The sequence below is a fragment of the Ascidiella aspersa genome, chromosome 4 (assembly GCF_963924565.1).
Source record: "Ascidiella aspersa chromosome 4, kaAscAspe10.2, whole genome shotgun sequence".
NCBI classification, from domain to species: domain Eukaryota; kingdom Metazoa; phylum Chordata; class Ascidiacea; order Phlebobranchia; family Ascidiidae; genus Ascidiella; species Ascidiella aspersa.
In genome coordinates, this window is record NC_139450.1 from 24386733 (window position 1) to 24403993 (window position 17261).

The 17261-nt window shown below is 39.1% G+C and overlaps 50 non-coding genes and 42 pseudogenes across 50 annotated transcripts; all 92 read right to left on the reverse strand.

Annotated features, from left to right (window-relative positions):
• Positions 1–55: 55 nt before the first annotated feature.
• On the reverse strand, positions 56–174 carry LOC146153957 (5S ribosomal RNA; annotated as a pseudogene).
• Positions 175–237: 63 nt separating this feature from the next.
• Positions 238–356, reverse strand: LOC146153958 (5S ribosomal RNA). Its single transcript, XR_014498471.1, has one exon. It is a non-coding gene; the product is annotated as a 5S ribosomal RNA (ribosomal RNA).
• Positions 357–429: 73 nt separating this feature from the next.
• LOC146153959 (5S ribosomal RNA) lies at positions 430–548 on the reverse strand (annotated as a pseudogene).
• Positions 549–613: 65 nt separating this feature from the next.
• Positions 614–732, reverse strand: LOC146153960 (5S ribosomal RNA). Its single transcript, XR_014498260.1, has one exon. It is a non-coding gene; the product is annotated as a 5S ribosomal RNA (ribosomal RNA).
• A 65-nt stretch (positions 733–797) lies between these two features.
• Positions 798–916, reverse strand: LOC146153961 (5S ribosomal RNA; annotated as a pseudogene).
• Positions 917–981: 65 nt separating this feature from the next.
• LOC146153962 (5S ribosomal RNA) lies at positions 982–1100 on the reverse strand (annotated as a pseudogene).
• Positions 1101–1165: 65 nt separating this feature from the next.
• LOC146153963 (5S ribosomal RNA) lies at positions 1166–1284 on the reverse strand. The gene has a single exon (XR_014494996.1). It is a non-coding gene; the product is annotated as a 5S ribosomal RNA (ribosomal RNA).
• A 64-nt stretch (positions 1285–1348) lies between these two features.
• On the reverse strand, positions 1349–1467 carry LOC146153964 (5S ribosomal RNA; annotated as a pseudogene).
• A 63-nt stretch (positions 1468–1530) lies between these two features.
• LOC146153965 (5S ribosomal RNA) lies at positions 1531–1649 on the reverse strand. The gene has a single exon (XR_014498472.1). It is a non-coding gene; the product is annotated as a 5S ribosomal RNA (ribosomal RNA).
• A 73-nt stretch (positions 1650–1722) lies between these two features.
• On the reverse strand, positions 1723–1841 carry LOC146153966 (5S ribosomal RNA; annotated as a pseudogene).
• Positions 1842–1915: 74 nt separating this feature from the next.
• LOC146153967 (5S ribosomal RNA) lies at positions 1916–2034 on the reverse strand. Its single transcript, XR_014497714.1, has one exon. It is a non-coding gene; the product is annotated as a 5S ribosomal RNA (ribosomal RNA).
• Positions 2035–2098: 64 nt separating this feature from the next.
• On the reverse strand, positions 2099–2217 carry LOC146153968 (5S ribosomal RNA; annotated as a pseudogene).
• A 65-nt stretch (positions 2218–2282) lies between these two features.
• LOC146153969 (5S ribosomal RNA) lies at positions 2283–2401 on the reverse strand. The gene has a single exon (XR_014497112.1). It is a non-coding gene; the product is annotated as a 5S ribosomal RNA (ribosomal RNA).
• A 65-nt stretch (positions 2402–2466) lies between these two features.
• On the reverse strand, positions 2467–2585 carry LOC146153970 (5S ribosomal RNA). Its single transcript, XR_014496719.1, has one exon. It is a non-coding gene; the product is annotated as a 5S ribosomal RNA (ribosomal RNA).
• Positions 2586–2648: 63 nt separating this feature from the next.
• On the reverse strand, positions 2649–2767 carry LOC146153971 (5S ribosomal RNA). Its single transcript, XR_014496053.1, has one exon. It is a non-coding gene; the product is annotated as a 5S ribosomal RNA (ribosomal RNA).
• Positions 2768–2935: 168 nt separating this feature from the next.
• On the reverse strand, positions 2936–3054 carry LOC146153972 (5S ribosomal RNA). Its single transcript, XR_014497285.1, has one exon. It is a non-coding gene; the product is annotated as a 5S ribosomal RNA (ribosomal RNA).
• A 64-nt stretch (positions 3055–3118) lies between these two features.
• LOC146153973 (5S ribosomal RNA) lies at positions 3119–3237 on the reverse strand (annotated as a pseudogene).
• Positions 3238–3300: 63 nt separating this feature from the next.
• Positions 3301–3419, reverse strand: LOC146153974 (5S ribosomal RNA; annotated as a pseudogene).
• A 73-nt stretch (positions 3420–3492) lies between these two features.
• LOC146153975 (5S ribosomal RNA) lies at positions 3493–3611 on the reverse strand (annotated as a pseudogene).
• A 74-nt stretch (positions 3612–3685) lies between these two features.
• On the reverse strand, positions 3686–3804 carry LOC146153976 (5S ribosomal RNA). Its single transcript, XR_014497880.1, has one exon. It is a non-coding gene; the product is annotated as a 5S ribosomal RNA (ribosomal RNA).
• Positions 3805–3868: 64 nt separating this feature from the next.
• Positions 3869–3987, reverse strand: LOC146153977 (5S ribosomal RNA). The gene has a single exon (XR_014494997.1). It is a non-coding gene; the product is annotated as a 5S ribosomal RNA (ribosomal RNA).
• Positions 3988–4051: 64 nt separating this feature from the next.
• On the reverse strand, positions 4052–4170 carry LOC146153978 (5S ribosomal RNA; annotated as a pseudogene).
• Positions 4171–4235: 65 nt separating this feature from the next.
• LOC146153979 (5S ribosomal RNA) lies at positions 4236–4354 on the reverse strand (annotated as a pseudogene).
• A 63-nt stretch (positions 4355–4417) lies between these two features.
• LOC146153980 (5S ribosomal RNA) lies at positions 4418–4536 on the reverse strand. Its single transcript, XR_014498473.1, has one exon. It is a non-coding gene; the product is annotated as a 5S ribosomal RNA (ribosomal RNA).
• A 73-nt stretch (positions 4537–4609) lies between these two features.
• LOC146153981 (5S ribosomal RNA) lies at positions 4610–4728 on the reverse strand (annotated as a pseudogene).
• Positions 4729–4802: 74 nt separating this feature from the next.
• LOC146153982 (5S ribosomal RNA) lies at positions 4803–4921 on the reverse strand. Its single transcript, XR_014497881.1, has one exon. It is a non-coding gene; the product is annotated as a 5S ribosomal RNA (ribosomal RNA).
• A 64-nt stretch (positions 4922–4985) lies between these two features.
• LOC146153983 (5S ribosomal RNA) lies at positions 4986–5104 on the reverse strand. The gene has a single exon (XR_014494998.1). It is a non-coding gene; the product is annotated as a 5S ribosomal RNA (ribosomal RNA).
• Positions 5105–5168: 64 nt separating this feature from the next.
• On the reverse strand, positions 5169–5287 carry LOC146153984 (5S ribosomal RNA; annotated as a pseudogene).
• A 65-nt stretch (positions 5288–5352) lies between these two features.
• LOC146153985 (5S ribosomal RNA) lies at positions 5353–5471 on the reverse strand. The gene has a single exon (XR_014496269.1). It is a non-coding gene; the product is annotated as a 5S ribosomal RNA (ribosomal RNA).
• A 65-nt stretch (positions 5472–5536) lies between these two features.
• On the reverse strand, positions 5537–5655 carry LOC146153986 (5S ribosomal RNA). Its single transcript, XR_014496879.1, has one exon. It is a non-coding gene; the product is annotated as a 5S ribosomal RNA (ribosomal RNA).
• Positions 5656–5719: 64 nt separating this feature from the next.
• On the reverse strand, positions 5720–5838 carry LOC146153987 (5S ribosomal RNA). The gene has a single exon (XR_014497748.1). It is a non-coding gene; the product is annotated as a 5S ribosomal RNA (ribosomal RNA).
• Positions 5839–5902: 64 nt separating this feature from the next.
• Positions 5903–6021, reverse strand: LOC146153988 (5S ribosomal RNA; annotated as a pseudogene).
• Positions 6022–6086: 65 nt separating this feature from the next.
• On the reverse strand, positions 6087–6205 carry LOC146153989 (5S ribosomal RNA). The gene has a single exon (XR_014496720.1). It is a non-coding gene; the product is annotated as a 5S ribosomal RNA (ribosomal RNA).
• Positions 6206–6268: 63 nt separating this feature from the next.
• LOC146153990 (5S ribosomal RNA) lies at positions 6269–6387 on the reverse strand (annotated as a pseudogene).
• A 74-nt stretch (positions 6388–6461) lies between these two features.
• LOC146153991 (5S ribosomal RNA) lies at positions 6462–6580 on the reverse strand. Its single transcript, XR_014497882.1, has one exon. It is a non-coding gene; the product is annotated as a 5S ribosomal RNA (ribosomal RNA).
• Positions 6581–6644: 64 nt separating this feature from the next.
• Positions 6645–6763, reverse strand: LOC146153992 (5S ribosomal RNA). The gene has a single exon (XR_014494999.1). It is a non-coding gene; the product is annotated as a 5S ribosomal RNA (ribosomal RNA).
• Positions 6764–6827: 64 nt separating this feature from the next.
• LOC146153993 (5S ribosomal RNA) lies at positions 6828–6946 on the reverse strand (annotated as a pseudogene).
• A 65-nt stretch (positions 6947–7011) lies between these two features.
• On the reverse strand, positions 7012–7130 carry LOC146153994 (5S ribosomal RNA; annotated as a pseudogene).
• A 63-nt stretch (positions 7131–7193) lies between these two features.
• Positions 7194–7312, reverse strand: LOC146153995 (5S ribosomal RNA). The gene has a single exon (XR_014498474.1). It is a non-coding gene; the product is annotated as a 5S ribosomal RNA (ribosomal RNA).
• Positions 7313–7385: 73 nt separating this feature from the next.
• LOC146153996 (5S ribosomal RNA) lies at positions 7386–7504 on the reverse strand (annotated as a pseudogene).
• Positions 7505–7578: 74 nt separating this feature from the next.
• On the reverse strand, positions 7579–7697 carry LOC146153997 (5S ribosomal RNA). Its single transcript, XR_014497884.1, has one exon. It is a non-coding gene; the product is annotated as a 5S ribosomal RNA (ribosomal RNA).
• A 64-nt stretch (positions 7698–7761) lies between these two features.
• LOC146153998 (5S ribosomal RNA) lies at positions 7762–7880 on the reverse strand. The gene has a single exon (XR_014495000.1). It is a non-coding gene; the product is annotated as a 5S ribosomal RNA (ribosomal RNA).
• A 64-nt stretch (positions 7881–7944) lies between these two features.
• LOC146153999 (5S ribosomal RNA) lies at positions 7945–8063 on the reverse strand (annotated as a pseudogene).
• A 65-nt stretch (positions 8064–8128) lies between these two features.
• LOC146154000 (5S ribosomal RNA) lies at positions 8129–8247 on the reverse strand. Its single transcript, XR_014496270.1, has one exon. It is a non-coding gene; the product is annotated as a 5S ribosomal RNA (ribosomal RNA).
• A 65-nt stretch (positions 8248–8312) lies between these two features.
• On the reverse strand, positions 8313–8431 carry LOC146154001 (5S ribosomal RNA). Its single transcript, XR_014496880.1, has one exon. It is a non-coding gene; the product is annotated as a 5S ribosomal RNA (ribosomal RNA).
• A 64-nt stretch (positions 8432–8495) lies between these two features.
• On the reverse strand, positions 8496–8614 carry LOC146154002 (5S ribosomal RNA). Its single transcript, XR_014497749.1, has one exon. It is a non-coding gene; the product is annotated as a 5S ribosomal RNA (ribosomal RNA).
• Positions 8615–8678: 64 nt separating this feature from the next.
• On the reverse strand, positions 8679–8797 carry LOC146154003 (5S ribosomal RNA; annotated as a pseudogene).
• A 65-nt stretch (positions 8798–8862) lies between these two features.
• Positions 8863–8981, reverse strand: LOC146154004 (5S ribosomal RNA). The gene has a single exon (XR_014496721.1). It is a non-coding gene; the product is annotated as a 5S ribosomal RNA (ribosomal RNA).
• Positions 8982–9044: 63 nt separating this feature from the next.
• On the reverse strand, positions 9045–9163 carry LOC146154005 (5S ribosomal RNA). Its single transcript, XR_014496054.1, has one exon. It is a non-coding gene; the product is annotated as a 5S ribosomal RNA (ribosomal RNA).
• A 168-nt stretch (positions 9164–9331) lies between these two features.
• LOC146154006 (5S ribosomal RNA) lies at positions 9332–9450 on the reverse strand. Its single transcript, XR_014496119.1, has one exon. It is a non-coding gene; the product is annotated as a 5S ribosomal RNA (ribosomal RNA).
• Positions 9451–9514: 64 nt separating this feature from the next.
• On the reverse strand, positions 9515–9633 carry LOC146154007 (5S ribosomal RNA; annotated as a pseudogene).
• Positions 9634–9696: 63 nt separating this feature from the next.
• On the reverse strand, positions 9697–9815 carry LOC146154008 (5S ribosomal RNA). The gene has a single exon (XR_014497536.1). It is a non-coding gene; the product is annotated as a 5S ribosomal RNA (ribosomal RNA).
• A 73-nt stretch (positions 9816–9888) lies between these two features.
• On the reverse strand, positions 9889–10007 carry LOC146154009 (5S ribosomal RNA; annotated as a pseudogene).
• A 74-nt stretch (positions 10008–10081) lies between these two features.
• Positions 10082–10200, reverse strand: LOC146154010 (5S ribosomal RNA; annotated as a pseudogene).
• Positions 10201–10263: 63 nt separating this feature from the next.
• Positions 10264–10381, reverse strand: LOC146154011 (5S ribosomal RNA; annotated as a pseudogene).
• A 65-nt stretch (positions 10382–10446) lies between these two features.
• On the reverse strand, positions 10447–10565 carry LOC146154012 (5S ribosomal RNA). The gene has a single exon (XR_014495922.1). It is a non-coding gene; the product is annotated as a 5S ribosomal RNA (ribosomal RNA).
• A 65-nt stretch (positions 10566–10630) lies between these two features.
• LOC146154013 (5S ribosomal RNA) lies at positions 10631–10749 on the reverse strand. Its single transcript, XR_014496882.1, has one exon. It is a non-coding gene; the product is annotated as a 5S ribosomal RNA (ribosomal RNA).
• A 64-nt stretch (positions 10750–10813) lies between these two features.
• LOC146154014 (5S ribosomal RNA) lies at positions 10814–10932 on the reverse strand. The gene has a single exon (XR_014497751.1). It is a non-coding gene; the product is annotated as a 5S ribosomal RNA (ribosomal RNA).
• A 64-nt stretch (positions 10933–10996) lies between these two features.
• LOC146154015 (5S ribosomal RNA) lies at positions 10997–11115 on the reverse strand (annotated as a pseudogene).
• A 65-nt stretch (positions 11116–11180) lies between these two features.
• LOC146154016 (5S ribosomal RNA) lies at positions 11181–11299 on the reverse strand. The gene has a single exon (XR_014498261.1). It is a non-coding gene; the product is annotated as a 5S ribosomal RNA (ribosomal RNA).
• Positions 11300–11364: 65 nt separating this feature from the next.
• LOC146154017 (5S ribosomal RNA) lies at positions 11365–11483 on the reverse strand. Its single transcript, XR_014497471.1, has one exon. It is a non-coding gene; the product is annotated as a 5S ribosomal RNA (ribosomal RNA).
• A 64-nt stretch (positions 11484–11547) lies between these two features.
• Positions 11548–11666, reverse strand: LOC146154018 (5S ribosomal RNA; annotated as a pseudogene).
• Positions 11667–11730: 64 nt separating this feature from the next.
• On the reverse strand, positions 11731–11849 carry LOC146154019 (5S ribosomal RNA). Its single transcript, XR_014496120.1, has one exon. It is a non-coding gene; the product is annotated as a 5S ribosomal RNA (ribosomal RNA).
• Positions 11850–11923: 74 nt separating this feature from the next.
• Positions 11924–12042, reverse strand: LOC146154020 (5S ribosomal RNA; annotated as a pseudogene).
• A 64-nt stretch (positions 12043–12106) lies between these two features.
• Positions 12107–12225, reverse strand: LOC146154021 (5S ribosomal RNA). The gene has a single exon (XR_014496836.1). It is a non-coding gene; the product is annotated as a 5S ribosomal RNA (ribosomal RNA).
• A 64-nt stretch (positions 12226–12289) lies between these two features.
• On the reverse strand, positions 12290–12408 carry LOC146154022 (5S ribosomal RNA; annotated as a pseudogene).
• Positions 12409–12473: 65 nt separating this feature from the next.
• On the reverse strand, positions 12474–12592 carry LOC146154023 (5S ribosomal RNA; annotated as a pseudogene).
• A 65-nt stretch (positions 12593–12657) lies between these two features.
• LOC146154024 (5S ribosomal RNA) lies at positions 12658–12776 on the reverse strand. The gene has a single exon (XR_014495001.1). It is a non-coding gene; the product is annotated as a 5S ribosomal RNA (ribosomal RNA).
• Positions 12777–12840: 64 nt separating this feature from the next.
• On the reverse strand, positions 12841–12959 carry LOC146154025 (5S ribosomal RNA; annotated as a pseudogene).
• A 74-nt stretch (positions 12960–13033) lies between these two features.
• On the reverse strand, positions 13034–13152 carry LOC146154026 (5S ribosomal RNA; annotated as a pseudogene).
• Positions 13153–13216: 64 nt separating this feature from the next.
• Positions 13217–13335, reverse strand: LOC146154027 (5S ribosomal RNA; annotated as a pseudogene).
• A 74-nt stretch (positions 13336–13409) lies between these two features.
• LOC146154028 (5S ribosomal RNA) lies at positions 13410–13528 on the reverse strand (annotated as a pseudogene).
• Positions 13529–13593: 65 nt separating this feature from the next.
• Positions 13594–13712, reverse strand: LOC146154029 (5S ribosomal RNA; annotated as a pseudogene).
• A 63-nt stretch (positions 13713–13775) lies between these two features.
• On the reverse strand, positions 13776–13894 carry LOC146154030 (5S ribosomal RNA). The gene has a single exon (XR_014498330.1). It is a non-coding gene; the product is annotated as a 5S ribosomal RNA (ribosomal RNA).
• A 73-nt stretch (positions 13895–13967) lies between these two features.
• On the reverse strand, positions 13968–14086 carry LOC146154031 (5S ribosomal RNA; annotated as a pseudogene).
• A 74-nt stretch (positions 14087–14160) lies between these two features.
• LOC146154032 (5S ribosomal RNA) lies at positions 14161–14279 on the reverse strand (annotated as a pseudogene).
• Positions 14280–14343: 64 nt separating this feature from the next.
• LOC146154033 (5S ribosomal RNA) lies at positions 14344–14462 on the reverse strand (annotated as a pseudogene).
• A 65-nt stretch (positions 14463–14527) lies between these two features.
• On the reverse strand, positions 14528–14646 carry LOC146154034 (5S ribosomal RNA). The gene has a single exon (XR_014495592.1). It is a non-coding gene; the product is annotated as a 5S ribosomal RNA (ribosomal RNA).
• A 64-nt stretch (positions 14647–14710) lies between these two features.
• On the reverse strand, positions 14711–14829 carry LOC146154035 (5S ribosomal RNA). The gene has a single exon (XR_014495002.1). It is a non-coding gene; the product is annotated as a 5S ribosomal RNA (ribosomal RNA).
• A 74-nt stretch (positions 14830–14903) lies between these two features.
• On the reverse strand, positions 14904–15022 carry LOC146154036 (5S ribosomal RNA; annotated as a pseudogene).
• Positions 15023–15086: 64 nt separating this feature from the next.
• Positions 15087–15205, reverse strand: LOC146154037 (5S ribosomal RNA). The gene has a single exon (XR_014497280.1). It is a non-coding gene; the product is annotated as a 5S ribosomal RNA (ribosomal RNA).
• A 64-nt stretch (positions 15206–15269) lies between these two features.
• Positions 15270–15388, reverse strand: LOC146154038 (5S ribosomal RNA). Its single transcript, XR_014495003.1, has one exon. It is a non-coding gene; the product is annotated as a 5S ribosomal RNA (ribosomal RNA).
• Positions 15389–15452: 64 nt separating this feature from the next.
• On the reverse strand, positions 15453–15571 carry LOC146154039 (5S ribosomal RNA). The gene has a single exon (XR_014495923.1). It is a non-coding gene; the product is annotated as a 5S ribosomal RNA (ribosomal RNA).
• Positions 15572–15636: 65 nt separating this feature from the next.
• Positions 15637–15755, reverse strand: LOC146154040 (5S ribosomal RNA). Its single transcript, XR_014496883.1, has one exon. It is a non-coding gene; the product is annotated as a 5S ribosomal RNA (ribosomal RNA).
• Positions 15756–15819: 64 nt separating this feature from the next.
• On the reverse strand, positions 15820–15938 carry LOC146154041 (5S ribosomal RNA). The gene has a single exon (XR_014497752.1). It is a non-coding gene; the product is annotated as a 5S ribosomal RNA (ribosomal RNA).
• Positions 15939–16002: 64 nt separating this feature from the next.
• LOC146154042 (5S ribosomal RNA) lies at positions 16003–16121 on the reverse strand (annotated as a pseudogene).
• Positions 16122–16186: 65 nt separating this feature from the next.
• On the reverse strand, positions 16187–16305 carry LOC146154043 (5S ribosomal RNA). Its single transcript, XR_014498262.1, has one exon. It is a non-coding gene; the product is annotated as a 5S ribosomal RNA (ribosomal RNA).
• Positions 16306–16370: 65 nt separating this feature from the next.
• Positions 16371–16489, reverse strand: LOC146154044 (5S ribosomal RNA). The gene has a single exon (XR_014497473.1). It is a non-coding gene; the product is annotated as a 5S ribosomal RNA (ribosomal RNA).
• Positions 16490–16553: 64 nt separating this feature from the next.
• Positions 16554–16672, reverse strand: LOC146154045 (5S ribosomal RNA; annotated as a pseudogene).
• A 64-nt stretch (positions 16673–16736) lies between these two features.
• On the reverse strand, positions 16737–16855 carry LOC146154046 (5S ribosomal RNA). Its single transcript, XR_014496121.1, has one exon. It is a non-coding gene; the product is annotated as a 5S ribosomal RNA (ribosomal RNA).
• Positions 16856–16929: 74 nt separating this feature from the next.
• Positions 16930–17048, reverse strand: LOC146154047 (5S ribosomal RNA; annotated as a pseudogene).
• A 64-nt stretch (positions 17049–17112) lies between these two features.
• On the reverse strand, positions 17113–17231 carry LOC146154048 (5S ribosomal RNA). Its single transcript, XR_014496838.1, has one exon. It is a non-coding gene; the product is annotated as a 5S ribosomal RNA (ribosomal RNA).
• Positions 17232–17261: the final 30 nt, after the last annotated feature.

The following is a 17261-nucleotide window of genomic DNA, read 5'->3' on the forward strand; positions in this document are numbered from 1 at the left end:
CAACATTTATGGTCTAATCTATTTAAAAATGTAAAAACTTAAATAAATCATATTGTGCCTACGACAATTGGTATTCCTACGCGGTCACCCATCCAAGTACTAACCAATCCCGACGTTGCTTAACTTCCGAGATCGGACGAGATTGTGTGCATTCAACCTGGTATGGTCGTGGACAGTATTGGTCAACATTTATGGTCTAATCTATTTAAAAATGTAAAACTTAAATAAATCATATTTTGCCTACGACAATTGGTATTCCTAGGCGGTCACCCATCCAAGTACTCACCAATCCCAACGTTGCTTAACTTCCGAGATCGGACGAGATCGGGTGCATTGAACCTGGTATGGTCGTAGACAGTGTTGGTAAACATTTTTTGGTCTAAAATCTTTAAAATGCTAACATTTAAATATATTTTAAAAATAATATTTTGCCTATGACAATTGGTATTCCTAGGCGGTCACCCATCCAAGTAGCAACCAATCCCGATGTTGCTTAACTTCCGAGATCGGACGAGATCGTGTGCATTCAACCTGGTTTGGTCGTAGACAGTATTGGTCAACATTTTTTGGTCTAATCTATTTAAAAATGTAAAAACTTAAATAAATCATATTGTGCCTACGACAATTGGTATTCCTAGGCGGTCACCCATCCAAGTACTAACCAATCCCGACGTTGCTTAACTTCCGAGATCGGACGAGATCGGGTGCATTCAACCTGGTATGTTCGTAGCCAGTATTGGTCAACATTTTTTGGTCTAATCTATTTAAAAATGTAAAAACTTAAATAAATCATATTGTGCCTACGACAATTGGTATTCCTAGGCGGTCACCCATCCAAGTAGCAACCAATCCCGATGTTGCTTAACTTCCGAGATCGGACGAGATCGTGTGCATTCAACCTGGTTTGGTCGTAGACAGTATTGGTCAACATTTTTTGGTCTAATCTATTTAAAAATGTAAAAACTTAAATAAATCATATTGTGCCTACGACAATTGGTATTCCTAGGCGGTCACCCATCCAAGTACTAACCAATCCCGACGTTTGTTAACTTCCGAGATCGGACGAGATCGGGTGCATTCAACCTGGTATGTTCGTAGCCAGTATTGGTCAACATTTTTTGGTCTAATCTATTTAAAAATGTAAAAACTTAAATAAATCATATTGTGCCTACGACAATTGGTATTCCTAGGCGGTCACCCATCCAAGTACTAACCAATCCCGACGTTGCTTAACTTCCGAGATCGGACGAGATCGGGTGCATTCAACCTGGTATGGTCGTAGACAGTAATCGTCAACATTTATGGTCTAATCTATTTAAAAATGTAAAAACTTAAATAAATCATATTGTGCCTACGACAATTGGTATTCCTACGCGGTCACCCATCCAAGTACTAACCAATCCCGACGTTGCTTAACTTCCGAGATCGGACGAGATTGTGTGCATTCAACCTGGTATGGTCGTGGACAGTATTGGTCAACATTTATGGTCTAATCTATTTAAAAATGTAAAACTTAAATAAATCATATTTTGCCTACGACAATTGGTATTCCTAGGCGGTCACCCATCCAAGTACTCACCAATCCCAACGTTGCTTAACTTCCGAGATCGGACGAGATCGGGTGCATTGAACCTGGTATGGTCGTAGACAGTGTTGGTAAACATTTTTTGGTCTAAAATCTTTAAAATGCTAACATTTAAATATATTTTAAAAATAATATTTTGCCTATGACAATTGGTATTCCTAGGCGGTCACCCATCCAAGTAGCAACCAATCCCGATGTTGCTTAACTTCCGAGATCGGACGAGATCGTGTGCATTCAACCTGGTTTGGTCGTAGACAGTATTGGTCAACATTTTTTGGTCTAAAATCTTCAAAAATGTTAACATTTAAATATATTTTATAAATCATATTTTGCCTATGACAATTGGAATTCCTATGCGGTCACCCATCCAAGTACTAACCAATCCCGACGTTGCTTAACTTCCGAGATCGGACGAGATCGGGTGCATTCAACCTGGTATGGTCGTAGACAGTATTGGTCAACATTTATGGTCTAATCTATTTAAAAATGTAAAAACTTAAACAAATCATATTGTGCCTACGACAATTGGTATTCCTAGGCGGTCACCCATCCAAGTACTAACCAATCCCGACGTTGCTTAACTTCCGAGATCGGACGAGATGGGGTGCATTCAACCTGGTATGGTCGTATGCAGTATTGGTCAACATTTTTAGGTCTAATCTATTTAAAAATGTAAAAACTTAAATAAATCATATTTTGCCTACGACAATTGGTATTCCTAGGCGGTCACCCATCCAAGTACTAACCAATCCCGACGTTGCTTAACTTCCGAGATCGGACGAGATCGGGTGCATTCAACCTGGTATGGTCGCAGCCAGTATTGGTCAACATTTTATGGTCTAATCTATTTAAAAATGTAAAAACTTAAATAAATCATATTTTGCCTACGACAATTGGTATTCCTAGGCGGTCACCCATCCAAGTACTAACCAATCCCGACGTTGCTTAACTTCCGAGATCGGACGAGATCGGATGCATTCAACCTGGTATGGTCGTAAGCAGTATTTCTCAACATTTTATGTCTATTCTATTTTAAAAATAAAAACTTAAATAAATCGTATTTTGCCTACGACAATTGGTATTCCTAGGCGGTCACCCATCCAAGTACTAACCAATCCCGACGTTGCTTAACTTCCGAGATCGGAGGAGATCGGGTGCATTCAACCTGGTATGGTCGTAGACAGTATTGGTCAACATTTATGGTCTAATCAATTTAAAAATGTAAAAACTTAAATAAATCATATTGTGCCTACGACAATTGGTATTCCTAGGTATGGTCGTAGCCAGTATTGGTCAACATTTTTTGGTCTAATCTATTTAAAAATGTAAAAACTTAAATAAATCTTATTTTGCCTACGATAATTGGTATTCCTAGGCGGTCACCCATCCAAGTACTAACCAATCCCGACGTTGCTTAACTTCCGAGATCGGACGAGATCGGGTGCATTCAACCTGATATGGTCGTAGACAGTAATCGTCAACATTTATGGTCTAATCTATTTAAAAATGTAAAAACTTAAATCAATCATATTGTGCCTACGACAATTGGTATTCCTAGGCGGTCACCCATCCAAGTACTAACCAATCCCGACGTTGCTTAACTTCCGAGATCGGACGAGATCGTGTGCATTCAACCTGGTATGGTCTTGGACAGTATTGGTCAACATTTATGGTCTAATCAATTTAAAAATGTAAAACTTAAATAAATCATATTGTGCCTGCGACAATTGGTATTCCTAGGCGGTCACCCATCCAAGTACTCACCAATCCCAACGTTGCTTAACTTCCGAGATCGGACGAGATCGGGTGCATTGAACCTGGTATGGTCGTAGACAGTGTTGGTAAACATTTTTTGGTCTAAAATCTTTAAAATGCTAACATTTAAATATATTTTAAAAATAATATTTTGCCTATGACAATTGGTATTCCTAGGCGGTCACCCATCCAAGTAGCAACCAATCCCGATGTTGCTTAACTTCCGAGATCGGACGAGATCGTGTGCATTCAACCTGGTTTGGTCGTAGACAGTATTGGTCAACATTTTTTGGTCTAAAATCTTCAAAAATGTTAACATTTAAACATATTTTATAAAACATATTTTGCCTATGACAATTGGAATTCCTATGCGGTCACCCATCCAAGTACTAACCAATCCCGACGTTGCTTAACTTCCGAGATCGGACGAGATCGGGTGCATTCAACCTGGTATGGTCGTAAGCAGTATTTCTCAACATTTTACGTCTAATCTATTTAAAAAAGTAAAAACTTAAATAAATCATATTTTGCCTACGACAATTGGTATTCCTAGGCGGTCACCCATCCAAGTACTAACCAATCCCGACGTTGCTTAACTTCCGAGATCGGACGAGATCGGGTGCATTCAACCTGGTATGGTCGTAGACAGTATTGGTCAACATTTATGGTCTAATCTATTTAAAAATGTAAAAACTTAAACAAATCATATTGTGCCTACGACAATTGGTATTCCTAGGCGGTCACCCATCCAAGTACTAAGCAATCCCGACGTTGCTTAACTTCCGAGATCGGACGAGATCGGGTGCATTCAACCTGGTATGTTCGTAGCCAGTATTGGTCAACATTTTTTGGTCTAATCTATTTAAAAATGTAAAAACTTAAATAAATCATATTGTGCCTACGACAATTGGTATTCCTAGGCGGTCACCCATCCAAGTACTAACCAATCCCGACGTTGCTTAACTTCCGAGATCAGACGAGATCGTGTGCATTCAACCTGGTATGATCGTGGACAGTATTGGTCAACATTGATGGTCTAATCTATTTAAAAATGTAAAACTTAAATAAATCATATTGTGCCTACGACAATTGGTATTCCTAGGCGGTCACCCATCCAAGTACTCACCAATCCCAACGTTGCTTAACTTCCGAGATCGGACGAGATCGGGTGCATTGAACCTGGTATGGTCGTAGACAGTGTTGGTAAACATTTTTTGGTCTAAAATCTTTAAAATGCTAACATTTAAATATATTTTAAAAATAATATTTTGCCTATGACAATTGGTATTCCTAGGCGGTCACCCATCCAAGTAGCAACCAATCCCGATGTTGCTTAACTTCCGAGATCGGACGAGATCGTGTGCATTCAACCTGGTTTGGTCGTAGACAGTATTGCTCAACATTTTTTGGTCTAAAATCTTCAAAAATGTTAACATTTAAATATATTTTATAAATCATATTTTGCCTATGACAATTGGAATTCCTATGCGGTCACCCATCCAAGTACTAACCAATCCCGACGTTGCTTAACTTCCGAGATCGGACGAGATCGGGTGCATTCAACCTGGTATGGTCGTAAGCAGTATTTCTCAACATTTTACGTCTAATCTATTTAAAAAAGTAAAAACTTAAATAAATCATATTTTGCCTACGACAATTGGTATTCCTAGGCGGTCACCCATCCAAGTACTAACCAATCCCGACGTTGCTTAACTTCCGAGATCGGACGAGATCGGGTGCATTCAACCTGGTATGGTCGTAGACAGTATTGGTCAACATTTATGGTCTAATCTATTTAAAAATGTAAAAACTTAAACAAATCATATTGTGCCTACGACAATTGGTATTCCTAGGCGGTCACCCATCCAAGTACTAACCAATCCCGACGTTGCTTAACTTCCGAGATCGGACGAGATGGAGTGCATTCAACCTGGTATGGTCGTATGCAGTATTGGTCAACATTTTTAGGTCTAATCTATTTAAAAATGTAAAAACTTAAATAAATCATATTTTGCCTACGACAATTGGTATTCCTAGGCGGTCACCCATCCAAGTACTAACCAATCCCGACGTTGCTTAACTTCCGAGATCGGACGAGATCGGGTGCATTCAACCTGGTATGGTCGTAGCCAGTATTGCTCAACATTTTTTGGTCTAATCGATCTAAAAATGTAAAAACTTAAATAAATCATATTTTGCCTACGACAATTGGTATTCCTAGGCGGTCACCCATCCAAGTACTAAGCAATCCCGACGTTGCTTAACTTCCGAGATCGGACGAGATCGGGTGCATTCAACCTGGTATGGTCGTAAGCAGTATTTCTCAACATTTTACGTCTAATCTATTTAAAAAAGTAAAAACTTAAATAAATCATATTTTGCCTACGACAATTGGTATTCCTAGGCGGTCACCCATCCAAGTACTAACCAATCCCGACGTTGCTTAACTTCCGAGATCGGACGAGATCGGGTGCATTCAACCTGGTATGGTAGTAGACAGTATTGGTCAACATTTATGGTCTAATCTATTTAAAAATATAAAAACTTAAACAAATCATATTTTGCCTACGACAATTGGTATTCCTAGGCGGTCACCCATCCAAGTACTAAGCAATCCCGACGTTGCTTAACTTCCGAGATCGGACGAGATCGGGTGCATTCAACCTGGTATGGTCGCAGCCAGTATTGGTCAACATTTTATGGTCTAATCTATTTAAAAATGTAAAAACTTAAATAAATCATATTTTGCCTACGACAATTGGTATTCCTAGGCGGTCACCCATCCAAGTACTAACCAATCCCGACGTTGCTTAACTTCCGAGATCGGACGAGATCGGATGCATTCAACCTGGTATGGTCGTAAGCAGTATTTCTCAACATTTTATGTCTATTCTATTTTAAAAATAAAAATTTAAATAAATCGTATTTTGCCTACGACAATTGGTATTCCTAGGCGGTCACCCATCCAAGTAGCAACCAATCCCGATGTTGCTTAACTTCCGAGATCGGACGAGATCGTGTGCATTCAACCTGGTTTGGTCGTAGACAGTATTGGTCAACATTTTTTGGTCTAAAATCTTCAAAAATGTTAACATTTAAATATATTTTATAAATCATATTTTGCCTATGACAATTGGAATTCCTATGCGGTCACCCATCCAAGTACTAACCAATCCCGACGTTGCTTAACTTCCGAGATCGGACGAGATCGGGTGCATTCAACCTGGTATGGTCGTAAGCAGTATTTCTCAACATTTTACGTCTAATCTATTTAAAAAAGTAAAAACTTAAATAAATCATATTTTGCCTACGACAATTGGTATTCCTAGGCGGTCACCCATCCAAGTACTAACCAATCCCGACGTTGCTTAACTTCCGAGATCGGACGAGATCGGGTGCATTCAACCTGGTATGGTCGTAGACAGTATTGGTCAACATTTATGGTCTAATCTATTTAAAAATGTAAAAACTTAAACAAATCATATTGTGCCTACGACAATTGGTATTCCTAGGCGGTCACCCATCCAAGTACTAAGCAATCCCGACGTTGCTTAACTTCCGAGATCGGACGAGATCGGGTGCATTCAACCTGGTATGTTCGTAGCCAGTATTGGTCAACATTTTTTGGTCTAATCTATTTAAAAATGTAAAAACTTAAATAAATCATATTGTGCCTACGACAATAGGTATTCCTAGGCGGTCACCCATCCAAGTACTAACCAATCCCGACGTTGCTTAACTTCCGAGATCAGACGAGATCGTGTGCATTCAACCTGGTATGATCGTGGACAGTATTGGTCAACATTGATGGTCTAATCTATTTAAAAATGTAAAACTTAAATAAATCATATTGTGCCTACGACAATTGGTATTCCTAGGCGGTCACCCATCCAAGTACTCACCAATCCCAACGTTGCTTAACTTCCGAGATCGGACGAGATCGGGTGCATTGAACCTGGTATGGTCGTAGACAGTGTTGGCAAACATTTTTTGGTCTAAAATCTTTAAAATGCTAACATTTAAATATATTTTAAAAATAATATTTTGCCTATGACAATTGGTATTCCTAGGCGGTCACCCATCCAAGTAGCAACCAATCCCGATGTTGCTTAACTTCCGAGATCGGACGAGATCGTGTGCATTCAACCTGGTTTGGTCGTAGACAGTATTGCTCAACATTTTTTGGTCTAAAATCTTCAAAAATGTTAACATTTAAATATATTTTATAAATCATATTTTGCCTATGACAATTGGAATTCCTATGCGGTCACCCATCCAAGTACTAACCAATCCCGACGTTGCTTAACTTCCGAGATCGGACGAGATCGGGTGCATTCAACCTGGTATGGTCGTAAGCAGTATTTCTCAACATTTTACGTCTAATCTATTTAAAAAAGTAAAAACTTAAATAAATCATATTTTGCCTACGACAATTGGTATTCCTAGGCGGTCACCCATCCAAGTACTAACCAATCCCGACGTTGCTTAACTTCCGAGATCGGACGAGATCGGGTGCATTCAACCTGGTATGGTCGTAGACAGTATTGGTCAACATTTATGGTCTAATCTATTTAAAAATGTAAAAACTTAAACAAATCATATTGTGCCTACGACAATTGGTATTCCTAGGCGGTCACCCATCCAAGTACTAACCAATCCCGACGTTGCTTAACTTCCGAGATCGGACGAGATGGGGTGCATTCAACCTGGTATGGTCGTATGCAGTATTGGTCAACATTTTTAGGTCTAATCTATTTAAAAATGTAAAAACTTAAATAAATCATATTTTGCCTACGACAATTGGTATTCCTAGGCGGTCACCCATCCAAGTACTAACCAATCCCGACGTTGCTTAACTTCCGAGATCGGACGAGATCGGGTGCATTCAACCTGGTATGGTCGTAGCCAGTATTGCTCAACATTTTTTGGTCTAATCGATCTAAAAATGTAAAAACTTAAATAAATCATATTTTGCCTACGACAATTGGTATTCCTAGGCGGTCACCCATCCAAGTACTAAGCAATCCCGACGTTGCTTAACTTCCGAGATCGGACGAGATCGGGTGCATTCAACCTGGTATGGTCGTAAGCAGTATTTCTCAACATTGTACGTCTAATCTATTTAAAAAAGTAAAAACTTAAATAAATCATATTTTGCCTACGACAATTGGTATTCCTAGGCGGTCACCCATCCAAGTACTAACCAATCCCGACGTTGCTTAACTTCCGAGATCGGACGAGATCGGGTGCATTCAACCTGGTATGGTAGTAGACAGTATTGGTCAACATTTATGGTCTAATCTACTTAAAAATATAAAAACTTAAACAAATCATATTTTGCCTACGACAATTGGTATTCCTAGGCGGTCACCCATCCAAGTACTAAGCAATTCCGACGTTGCTTAACTTCCGAGATCGGACGAGATCGGGTGCATTCAACCTGGTATGGTCGCAGCCAGTATTGGTCAACATTTTATGGTCTAATCTATTTAAAAATGTAAAAACTTAAATAAATCATATTTTGCCTACGACAATTGGTATTCCTAGGCGGTCACCCATCCAAGTACTAACCAATCCCGACGTTGCTTAACTTCCGAGATCGGACGAGATCGGATGCATTCAACCTGGTATGGTCGTAAGCAGTATTTCTCAACATTTTATGTCTATTCTATTTTAAAAATAAAAATTTAAATAAATCGTATTTTGCCTACGACAATTGGTATTCCTAGGCGGTCACCCATCCAAGTACTAACCAATCCCGACGTTGCTTAACTTCCGAGATCGGAGGAGATCGGGTGCATTCAACCTGGTATGGTCGTAGACAGTATTGGTCAACATTTATGGTCTAATCAATTTAAAAATGTAAAAACTTAAATAAATCATATTGTGCCTACGACAATTGGTATTCCTAGGTATGGTCGTAGCCAGTATTGGTCAACATTTTTTGGTCTAATCTATTTAAAAATGTAAAAACTTAAATAAATCTTATTTTGCCTACGATAATTGGTATTCCTAGGCGGTCACCCATCCAAGTACTAACCAATCCCGACGTTGCTTAACTTCCGAGATCGGACGAGATCGGGTGCATTCAACCTGGTATGGTCGTAGACAGTAATCGTCAACATTTATGGTCTAATCTATTTAAAAATGTAAAAACTTAAATAAATCATATTGTGCGTACGACAATTGGTATTCCTAGGCGGTCACCCATCCAAGTACTAACCAATCCCGACGTTGCTTAACTTCCGAGATCGGACGAGATCGTGTGCATTCAACCTGGTATGGTCGTGGACAGTATTGGTCAACATTTATGGTCTAATCTATTTAAAAATGTAAAACTTAAATAAATCATATTGTGCCTACGACAATTGGTATTCCTAGGCGGTCACCCATCCAAGTACTAACCAATCCCAACGTTGCTTAACTTCCGAGATCGGACGAGATCGGGTGCATTGAACCTGGTATGGTCGTAGACAGTGTTGGTAAACATTTTTTGGTCTAAAATCTTTAAAATGCTAACATTTAAATATATTTTAAAAATAATATTTTGCCTATGACAATTGGTATTCCTAGGCGGTCACCCATCCAAGTAGCAACCAATCCCGATGTTGCTTAACTTCCGAGATTGGACGAGATCGTGTGCATTCAACCTGGTTTGGTCGTAGACAGTATTGGTCAACATTTTTTGGTCTAAAATCTTCAAAAATGTTAACATTTAAATATATTTTATAAATCATATTTTGCCTATGACAATTGGAATTCCTATGCGGTCACCCATCCAAGTACTAACCAATCCCGACGTTACTTAACTTCCGAGATCGGACGAGATCGGGTGCATTCAACCTGGTATGGTCGTGAGCAGTATTTCTCAACATTTTACGTCTAATCTATTTAAAAAGTAAAAACTTAAATAAATCATATTTTGCCTACGACAATTGGTATTCCTGGCGGTCACCCATCCAAGTACTAACCAATCCCGACGTTGCTTAACTTCCGAGATCGGACGAGATGGGGTGCATTCAACCTGGTATGGTCGTATGCAGTATTGGTCAACATTTTTAGGTCTAATCTATTTAAAAATGTATAAACTTAAATAAATCATATTTTGCCTACGACAATTGGTATTCCTAGGCGGTCACCCATCCAAGTACTAACCAATCCCGACGTTGCTTAACTTCCGAGATCGGACGAGATCGGGTGCATTCAACCTGGTATGGTCGTATGCAGTATTGGTCAACATTTTTAGGTCTAATCTATTTAAAAATGTATAAACTTAAATAAATCATATTTTGCCTACGACAATTGGTATTCCTAGGCGGTCACCCATCCAAGTACTAAGCAATCCCGACGTTGCTTAACTTCCGAGATCGGACGAGATCGGGTGCATTCAACCTGGTATGGTCGTAAGCAGTATTTCTCAACATTGTACGTCTAATCTATTTAAAAAAGTAAAAACTTAAATAAATCATATTTTGCCTACGACAATTGGTATTCCTAGGCGGTCACCCATCCAAGTACTAACCAATCCCGACGTTGCTTAACTTCCGAGATCGGACGAGATCGGGTGCATTCAACCTGGTATGGTAGTAGACAGTATTGGTCAACATTTATGGTCTAATCTATTTAAAAATGTAAAAACTTAAACAAATCATATTGTGCCTAAGACAATTGGTATTCCTAGGCGGTCACCCATCCAAGTACTAACCAATCCCGACGTTGCTTAACTTCCGAGATCGGACGAGATGGGGTGCATTCAACCTGGTATGGTCGTATGCAGTATTGGTCAACATTTTTAGGTCTAATCTATTTAAAAATGTATAAACTTAAATAAATCATATTTTGCCTACGACAATTGGTATTCCTAGGCGGTCACCCATCCAAGTACTAACCAATCCCGACGTTGCTTAACTTCCGAGATCGGACGAGATCGGGTGCATTCAACCTGGTATGTTCGTAGCCAGTATTGGTCAACATTTTTTGGTCTTATCTATTTAAAAATGTAAAAACTTAAATAAATTATATTTTGCCTACGACAATTGGTATTCCTAGGCGGTTACCCATCCAAGTACTAACCAATCCCGACGTTGCTTAACTTCCGAGATCGGACGAGAACGGGTGTATTCAACCTGGTATGGTCGTAGACAGTATTGGTCAACATTTATGGTCTAATCTATTTAAAAATGTAAAAACTTAAATAAATGATATTATGCCTACGATAATTGGTATTCCTAGGCGGTTACCCATCCAAGTACTAACCAATCCCGACGTTGCTTAACTTCCGAGATCGGACGAGAACGGGTGTATTCAACCTGGTATGGTCGTAGACAGTATTGGTCAACATTTATGGTCTAATCTATTTAAAAATGTAAAAACTTAAATAAATGATATTATGCCTACGATAATTGGTATTCCTAGGCGGTCACCCATCCAAGTACTAACCAATCCCGACGTTGCTTAACTTCCGAGATCGGACGAGATCGGGTGCATTCAACCTGGTATGGTCGTAGACAGTATTGGTCAACATTTTTTGGTCTAAAATCTTTAAAAATGTTAGCATTTAAATATATTTTAAAAATCATATTTTGCCTATGACAATTGGTATTGCTAGGCGGTCACCCATCCAAGTACTAACCAATCCCGACGTTACTTAACTTCCGAGATCGGACGAGATCGGGTGCATTCAACCTGGTATGGTCGTAAGCAGTGTTTCTCAACATTTTACGTCTAATCTATTTAAAAAAGTAAAAACTTAAATAAATCATATTTTGCCTACGACAATTGGTATTCCTAGGCGGTCACCCATCCAAGTACTAACCAATCCCGACTTTGCTTAACTTCCGAGATCGGACGAGATCGGGTGCATTCAACCTGGTATGGTCGTAGACAGTATTGGTCAACATTTATGGTCTAATTTATTTAAAAATGTAAAAACTTAAACAAATCATATTGTGCCTTCGACAATTGGTATTCCTAGGCGGTCACCCATCCAAGTACTAACCAATCCCGACGTTGCTTCACTTCCGAGATCGGACGAGATGGGGTGCATTCAACCTGGTATGGTCGTAGCCAGTATTGGTCAACATTTTTAGGTCTAATCTATTTAAAAATGTAAAAACTTAAATAAATCATATTTTGCCTACGAAAATTGGTATTCCTAGGCGGTCACCCATCCAAGTACTAACCAATCCCGACGTTGCTTAACTTCCGAGATCGGACGATATCGGGTGCATTCAACCTGGTATGTTCGTAGCCAGTATTGGTCAACATTTTTTGGTCTAATCTATTTACAAATGTGAAAACTTAAATAAATCATATTTTGCCTACGACAATTGGTATTCCTAGGCGGTCACCCATCCAAGTACTAACCAATCCCGACGTTGCTTAACTTCCGAGATCGGACGAGATCGGGTGCATTCAACCTGGTATGGTCGTAGACAGTATTGGTCAACATTTATGGTCTAATCTATTTAAAAATGTAAAAACTTAAATAAATGATATTATGCCTACGACAATTGGTATTCCTAGGCGGTCACCCATCCAAGTACTAACCAATCCCGACGTAGCATAACTTCCGAGATCGGACTAGATCGGGAGCATTCAACCTGGTATGGTCGTAGAGAGTATTGGTCAACATTTTTTGGTCTAAAATCTTTGAAAATGTTAACATTTAAATATATTTTAAAAATCATATTTTGTCTATGACAATTGGTATTGCTAGGCGGTCACCCATCCAAGTACTAACCAATCCCGACGTTGCTTAACTTCCGAGATCGGACGAGATCGGGTGCATTCAACCTGGTATGGTCGTAGACAGTATTGGTCAACATTTATGGTCTAATGTATTTAAAAATATAAAAACTTGAATAAATGATATTATGCCTACGACAATTGGTATTCCTAGGCGGTCACCCATCCAAGTACTAACCAATCCCGACGTAGCATAACTTCCGAGATCGGACTAGATCGGGAGCATTCAACCTGGTATGGTCGTAGAGAGTATTGGTCAACATTTTTTGGTCTAAAATCTTTGAAAATGTTAACATTTAAATATATTTTAAAAATCATATTTTGTCTATGACAATTGGTATTGCTAGGCGGTCACCCATCCAAGTACTAACCAATCCCGACGTTGCTTAACTTCCGAGATCGGACGAGATCGGGTGCATTCAACCTGGTATGGTCGCAGCCAGTATTGGTCAACATTTTTTGGTCTAATCTATTTAAAAATGTAAAAACTTAAATAAATCATATTTTGCCTACGACAATTGGTCTTCCTAGGCGGTCACCCATCCAAGTACTAACCAATCCCGACGTTGCTTAACTTCCGAGATCGGACGAGATCGTGTGCATTCAACCTGGTATGGTCGTGGACAGTATTGGTCAACATTTATGGTCTAATCTATTTAAAAATGTAAAACTTAAATAAATCATATTGTGCCTACGACAATTGGTATTCCTAGGCGGTCACCCATCCAAGTACTAACCAATCCCAACGCTGCTTAACTTCCGAGATCGGACGAGATCGGGTGCATTGAACCTGGTATGGTCGTAGACAGTGTTGGTAAACATTTTTTGGTCTAAAATCTTTAAAATGCTAACATTTAAATATATTTTAAAAATAATATTTTGCTTATGACAGTTGGTATTCCTAGGCGGTCACCCATCCAAGTAGCAACCAATCCCGATGTTGCTTAACTTCCGAGATCGGACGAGATCGTGTGCATTCAACCTGGTTTGGTCGTAGACAGTATTGGTCAACATTTTTTGGTCTAAAATCTTCAAAAATGTTAACATTTAAATATATTTTATAAATCATATTTTGCCTATGACAATTGGAATTCCTATGCGGTCACCCATCCAAGTACTAATCAATCCCGACGTTGCTTAACTTCCGAGATCGGACGAGATCGGGTGCATTCAACCTGGTATGGTCGTAAGCACTATTTCTCAACATTTTACGTCTAATCTATTTAAAAAAGTAAAAACTTAAATAAATCATATTGTGCCTACGACAATTGGTATTCCTAGGCGGTCACCCATCCAAGTACTAACCAATCCCGACGTTGCTTAACTTCCGAGATCGGACGAGATGGGGTGCATTCAACCTGGTATGGTCGTATGCAGTATTGGTCAACATTTTTAGGTCTAATCTATTTAAAAATGTAAAAACTTAAATAAATCATATTTTGCCTACGACAATTGGTATTCCTAGGCGGTTACCCATCCAAGTACTAACCAATCCCGACGTTGCTTAACTTCCGAGATCGGACGAGATCGGGTGTATTCAACCTGGTATGGTCGTAGACAGTATTGGTCAACATTTATGGTCTAATCTATTTAAAAATGTAAAAACTTAAGTAAATGATATTATGCCTACGACAATTGGTATTCCTAGGCGGTCACCCATCCAAGTACTAACCAATCCCGACGTTGCTTAACTTCCGAGATCGGACGAGATCGGGTGCATTCAACCTGGTATGGTCGTAGACAGTATTGGTCAACATTTTTTGGTCTAAAATCTTTAAAAATGTTAACATTTAAATATATTTTAAAAATCATATTTTGCCTATGACAATTGGTATTGCTAGGCGGTCACCCATCCAAGTACTAACCAATCCCGACTTTACTTAACTTCCGAGATCGGACGAGATCGGGTGCATTCAACCTGGTATGGTCGTAAGCAGTATTTCTCAACATTTTACGTCTAATCTATTTAAAAAAGTAAAAACTTAAATAAATCATATTTTGCCTACGACAATTGGTATTCCTAGGCGGTCACCCATCCAAGTACTAACCAATCCCGACGTTGCTCAACTTCCGAGATCGGACGAGATCGGGTGCATTCAACCTGGTATGGTCGTAGACAGTATTGGTCAACATTTATGGTCTAATCTATTTAAAAATGAAAAAACTTAAACAAATCATATTGTGCCTACGACAATTGGTATTCCTAGGCGGTCACCCATCCAAGTACTAACCAATCCCGACGTTGCTTAACTTCCGAGATCGGACGAGATCGGGTGCATTCAACCTGGTATGGTCGTAGACAGTATTGGTCAACATTTATGGTCTAATCTATTTAAAAATGTATAAACTTAAACAAATCATATTGTGCCTACGACAATTGGTATTCCTAGGCGGTCACCCATCCAAGTACTAACCAATCCCGACGTTGCTTAACTTCCGAGATCGGACGAGATCGGGTGCATTCAACCTGGTATGGTCGTATGCAGTATTGGTCAACATTTTTAGGTCTAATCTATTTAAAAATGTATAAACTTAAATAAATCATATTTTGCCTACGACAATTGGTATTCCTAGGCGGTCACCCATCCAAGTACTAAGCAATCCCGACGTTGCTTAACTTCCGAGATCGGACGAGATCGGGTGCATTCAACCTGGTATGGTCGTAAGCAGTATTTCTCAACATTGTACGTCTAATCTATTTAAAAAAGTAAAAACTTAAATAAATCATATTTTGCCTACGACAATTGGTATTCCTAGGCGGTCACCCATCCAAGTACTAACCAATCCCGACGTTGCTTAACTTCCGAGATCGGACGAGATCGGGTGCATTCAACCTGGTATGGTAGTAGACAGTATTGGTCAACATTTATGGTCTAATCTATTTAAAAATGTAAAAACTTAAACAAATCATATTGTGCCTAAGACAATTGGTATTCCTAGGCGGTCACCCATCCAAGTACTAACCAATCCCGACGTTGCTTAACTTCCGAGATCGGACGAGATGGGGTGCATTCAACCTGGTATGGTCGTATGCAGTATTGGTCAACATTTTTAGGTCTAATCTATTTAAAAATGTATAAACTTAAATAAATCATATTTTGCCTACGACAATTGGTATTCCTAGGCGGTCACCCATCCAAGTACTAACCAATCCCGACGTTGCTTAACTTCCGAGATCGGACGAGATCGGGTGCATTCAACCTGGTATGTTCGTAGCCAGTATTGGTCAACATTTTTTGGTCTTATCTATTTAAAAATGTAAAAACTTAAATAAATTATATTTTGCCTACGACAATTGGTATTCCTAGGCGGTTACCCATCCAAGTACTAACCAATCCCGACGTTGCTTAACTTCCGAGATCGGACGAGAACGGGTGTATTCAACCTGGTATGGTCGTAGACAGTATTGGTCAACATTTATGGTCTAATCTATTTAAAAATGTAAAAACTTAAATAAATGATATTATGCCTACGATAATTGGTATTCCTAGGCGGTTACCCATCCAAGTACTAACCAATCCCGACGTTGCTTAACTTCCGAGATCGGACGAGAACGGGTGTATTCAACCTGGTATGGTCGTAGACAGTATTGGTCAACATTTATGGTCTAATCTATTTAAAAATGTAAAAACTTAAATAAATGATATTATGCCTACGATAATTGGTATTCCTAGGCGGTCACCCATCCAAGTACTAACCAATCCCGACGTTGCTTAACTTCCGAGATCGGACGAGATCGGGTGCATTCAACCTGGTATGGTCGTAGACAGTATTGGTCAACATTTTTTGGTCTAAAATCTTTAAAAATGTTAGCATTTAAATATATTTTAAAAATCATATTTTGCCTATGACAATTGGTATTGCTAGGCGGTCACCCATCCAAGTACTAACCAATCCCGACGTTACTTAACTTCCGAGATCGGACGAGATCGGGTGCATTCAACCTGGTATGGTCGTAAGCAGTGTTTCTCAACATTTTACGTCTAATCTATTTAAAAAAGTAAAAACTTAAATAAATCATATTTTGCCTACGACAATTGGTATTCCTAGGCGGTCACCCATCCAAGTACTAACCAATCCCGACTTTGCTTAACTTCCGAGATCGGACGAGATCGGGTGCATTCAACCTGGTATGGTCGTAGACAGTATTGGTCAACATTTATGGTCTAATTTA